This window comes from Triticum dicoccoides, chromosome 1B (assembly GCF_002162155.2).
Source record: "Triticum dicoccoides isolate Atlit2015 ecotype Zavitan chromosome 1B, WEW_v2.0, whole genome shotgun sequence".
NCBI lineage: Eukaryota > Viridiplantae > Streptophyta > Magnoliopsida > Poales > Poaceae > Triticum > Triticum dicoccoides.
In genome coordinates, this window is record NC_041381.1 from 654,138,038 (window position 1) to 654,143,335 (window position 5,298).

The following is a 5,298-nucleotide window of genomic DNA, read 5'->3' on the forward strand; positions in this document are numbered from 1 at the left end:
TCGCCGCGCGCCCCCCGTCGCCTCTCGCCTAGCCGGCCGGTGAGCGCGCACACACACACACATACATTGTTAGACATTTTTCTGTTTTTTAGAAATAGTTAGAAATGTTAGAATTGTTAGATTTGTTAGAAATGTTTGAAATTGTAGAAATTTTTCTGTTTTTTAGTTATAGAAATATATAGTTATAAAAAGTTAGAATTGTTAGAAATTTTTCTGTTTTTTAGTTATAGAAATAGTTATAAAAATGTTAGTTATATATATAGAAATGTTATAATTTTTTTCTGTTTTTTAGTTCTAAAATATTAGAAATGTTATAGAAATGTTAGTTATATATAGCATTGTTAGAAATGTTATAGAAATGTTAGTTATATATATAGAAATGTTAGAAATTTTAGTTATCAAAATCCAATCATTAAAAAAATGTTACTTTTTGCGGGCATATAGCTAGTATTTGTTCTCGACGATGCCCGGCCCGCATCCTCGCCGTCGACCCGTCCGCGACGACGTCCAGCCGACCCATGTCCGGGACTGGGCTCCGCCGGGCTGGCACTGGGAGGTGCTGCTTGGAGGGGTGCGCCGCTTGACGAGGAACCCAGCCGCGGGTCCAGTCGTCGACCCTGATCTCGTTTGGTGGCGTTCGCGTGGGCCAGTTTCGGTGCGGAGGGACCCGGCCCCGCCGGAGGTGGTACGTCGCCGTGTTAGGGAGGAGGACGAGCACGTCCATCGCTACATGGTTGCGTTAGAGGGCGGCAGGTTCTCCAATACGTGGCAGTATCTTCGGGGATCTCACTTCAGCTATGATCCTGTGAGGGTTCCTTCTCTTTGGGTGTCCACTGCCCGCGCCGGAGGAACCGCGAGTGTCCTAGATTCTTCTGTAGTATTCGATCTTTATTAGCTAATAGCCAGTGATGTACTATTCAATATTATATATTATTCGAGACGATGTATTCGAGATTATATCTATTATTCTGGATGATGTATTCGAGATTATATCTATTATTCTGGACGATGTATTCGAGATTATATCTATTATTCTGGACGATGTATTCGAGATTATATCTATTATTCGAGATTTGAATACTAAATTGTTTTATATTTCTTTTGGATTAGTTAAACAAAAGCTATGGCAGACAATACCGACAGAGAGGGAGAACAGACCATGTTCGATATGATACGCGGGGCAGATGATAATCAAAATGAAGAAGATTATGACGGCTCCGAATTTCTAAACAACACCGGAAAGGGTGATATGATATTCGATCACGACGAAGTCATGAATGATTATGACGATGACGAAGAACATGATCCTGAAACAACAAACACCGACGAGGTATATATATTTATATAAGCAGGCATCTGGTGATCATCACATAGTTTAAATGACTTGAAGATATATTAATGAATCGATCTTTGTTCTTTCAGCCATCCAGATCGAGCAAATCTTCAGAAAAAAGGACGAAACGAGGCCCGAACAAAAAGTTGAAGCCGGGCGTAAAGTACAATATCGAGGCATGCGGCCCTACTGGCAAACCAATAGCGCCTAAGAAGATTGCGGACAAGTTGTGAAGGACCAACTCCCGATCAAACTTCAAGAATGGAGAGCGCCAGCAAAGCCACGTCCAGATGTTACTTATGTCGACAAGAATCAAAAAGATCTGCTTTGGGATACTCTCATGGAACATTTCACCCTACCAGATCATTTCACAGAAGCAGATGTGCAGAAAGTCAAAGAGGCTGCTCTTAAGATGATGGCGACTGCATTCAAGAACTACAAGAATGGTGAATGGAACAAGTACGTCAGCGGAGGAAGGAAGACTCCAGCATTCAAGGGAACACTGGAGAACCAACGTGATCATTGGGCCGATTTCGTGAAATTCAAGGATTCGGAATTAGCTAAGGAACGGTCGAGAATAAACAAGAAGAATGCCGAAAAAAAGGATAAGTTCCATAAGCTGGGCCAGGTGGCTATGCGGTGGCAATGCCTAAGTGGGATAAGTCTGAGAAAGAGATGGAGGATGCAGGTGTCACTCCGGCTACTAAGAGCTGGCCCGCCAGGGTCAGGACTTGGTTCTATGCGCATGGGGGGGAGTTGGACCGGGAGACAGGAAATGTTTCGACGAGGGCAAGTCTGAAGGGAGCCGACGATGCGATACTTGTTGCAATAGAAGAGGCACGAACGGGGGTGTTCCAGCCCAACAGAGAGAACGACGAGCTTACGCGTGCCCTGGGAAATCCTGAACACCCGGGAAGAACACGAGGCAAGGGCGCTATTCCGTGGTATGAGGGGTTTTCAGACTGGAACACCGACTACAGAACCCGTGTGAGAAAGAAGATTGCGGAGGAGAAGAAGAGGAAGATGGAGGAGGAGCAGAGGAAGCGGGACTATGAACGCCTTCAAGGCCTAGAAGCAAGTCAAGCGGAATTGGCAGTCAAATTCCAGTGGCAGCAGGAGCAGATCGACTCACTTACCCATCAAAGGGGGTCTCAGTAGCTGCAGCAGCTAGCGGATGATCCAGCATTGGATAGCACCGGCCCATCCATGCCGAGAAGCAGCGTGGGTTCCGTCCCGGAGGACCCAATGCTGGGTAGATACCCCGTGGATGACATCACGGAGAACACTAACTGCGAGCTACACTACAAAATGAAGAACATATCCATGAAGGTGGCGGACGGCTGTGCTTTCACAAATCCCCCCGAGGCAACCTTCCATTGCAACCCGATTCCAGCGGGCTATGCTCGTGTCGTGGTTGATGAGGTGCTGGACCCATATTCGGGGCTACAGCTTGACATTGCTGGAGGTGACGGCGAGCGCTTTCTCGGAGAGGCCAAACATCGTATCATCCTATGGAAAAAGGATTGCATCATCTTTCCAAGGCCACCCACACCGCGTCACCCGAGTCCTCGTCGAAGTCCACCACCGAGTCAGCAGACTCCCGCTCCTCCAAGTCCGGCAAAGTGTCAGGACAATCCTCCTCCTCCAAGTCCGGCAAAGTGTCAGGACAATCCTCCTCCTCAAAGTCCGCCACAGCGTCAGACATCCACTCCTCCTCCAAGTCCGGCACAACCTCAGGCCACTCCTCCTCGTCCAACTCAGTCCCGTCAGCCATCTCCGCCGCCTCAGCAATCGCAGAGACACCCCGCAGCTCTGGTGCGTAGCCGTACGAGTCGAGGTAGTACAGCTGGAAGTACAGGCGGAGGCAAGCGGTATAAATATGGTCCAAGCCTGAAGCCTCTTCCGCAGAGGTCTTATGACAAGTCCGAGGAGGAAATCACAGCCATATCGAAGGCCGAGGTGGAAGCCCATTTTGCACCGAAACCGCCACCGCCGCCAAGGGAGAAAGTGCCTGAGGAAACGATTGACCACTTCATTCGTATGGCTCAACCACCAGCTTCCAAGCCTGTTGACACAGACTATGAGCGCCACATCAGGAAGTTAAATCGAGCACATCTACAAAGGGAGGCGAGCATGTCTACATCAGGATCGAGCAAACAAGAAGCAGCTGCCAAAAAATGCGGGAAAACCATTCCCCAGCTGGGAGAACAGGTGGCGCAATTGATCCCCTCGCTTGTTGTGCCAACAACAGGTGACAGTACGCGCCCCCAATATTATTGTGGGCAAACAGTGCATGTTCCCGAGGTGGGCAATGTGGTAATAACGGAGGAGCATATAATGCAGGCTGAAGTTCTCAACATCACTGTTGGACAACTCCTCGAGATCGAGCCCATGCCTTTGCTTAGAGAGGATGAAGTAAAACGGCAATATGTCCGGGGCCAACCTTTGGTCGCGCCAGACAAGGTCAAGAACCTCCCAACGAGAATGTATGAATTGCATCAATGGTACATGAACATTACCAAGATTTCAGATCGAGTGTCCCTCATGGTGAATGTCAAGGAGGACCATTACTACCATGAGAAAACTGGGTCCGTTGAGTATTTAGAACTGTTTCAGTTATACAATAAGGAAGCACTCGACAAATCTATCGTCAGTTGCTATTGTCTGTAAGTGATTTCTTTCTATAATTTAAGTCTCAAGCTATCTATAGTGATCCTTTTGAGATCAATCATTATTACCTGTAATTATCCTCACTATATATATTCTTTTCTGTGGTATTATGCAGGATGAAGATATATGAAATGAGAAAAGGTGGACGCTATGGCATTGGGTTCATTGACCCAAACACCGTTAATGAATTCACATGGAAGATAAATGAACATCATGCAAAGGAAGTAGAAAGCAGCATGCTAGAGTTCTTGAAGCGCCTCAAATAGAATGAAGATATACTACTTCCTTACCACTTTGGGTGAGTCACACTGTCTTGTACTACAAATTCTCTGTTTTTGCCTACTAGCTAGCTACATGTTTTTGCTAACATATGCCCGCTTAATTAAGACATGTAAACGTGTGTGCATGCAGATTTCACTGGGTCTTGTGTATCATTAAAGTTGACGCCGGAACAGTTGAAGTATTGGACTCACTAGTCTCAAAAAACACTGACTTTAACATCTTGTATGGGATAGTCAACAGGTAATTTCAATCATTATTAACTATATATCTTGGCCTATTTAGTTCGTCATTTCATGATATGAACTATTTAATAACCCCTTTATTCATTTTCTTTGTCGGCGGGCAGGGCTTGGGCAAGATTCATCAGCGTCACGCCCGGCGAATGGAAACAAAAGCTTGAATGGTTTCGACCCAAGGTAAGTAATTAAGTAGTACTAGCTAGCTAGCTAGCTAGCTGCCATCTCTTTAATTATCATGCTTGATTAATTTTTATCTGATCAAATTCCATTCTCGTAAAGGCCCTGAAGCAGGCGCAGGGGACTGATCTGTGTGCATTCTGCGTTTGCGAGAATATTCGCATGATGGCGTCCGAAAGGAGTAGATCTCAAAGACAGCAATGGGTACGCTTGTCAGAACACTATTCACAATTTTTACACCATTATCGATATCTAGATAGTCACACAACTAATACACATGCATATTGATCTCCTTCTTAACAGTTCAAAGAGGTGCGGGAGAAGCTCATAGAAACGGAGCGCGTAGAAGCAATTCAAGAGGAAATAGCAGGATTTTTGCTCGACCAGGTCATAAATCCGAATGGAGAATTCTATTACCCGCTACCGCCCCAATGAAAACCACTTTCAATTGTCATCGTGCTCCGAAGGCACCAATTAGACTGGCTCCGAAGGCAACATTCATATGTAGGAGAAATTGTATATATCTGTACATGTGTGTATGTGTGAATTAATTAATATGGTGGTTTAATTTGTGAGACATTGATGTGATATATATAT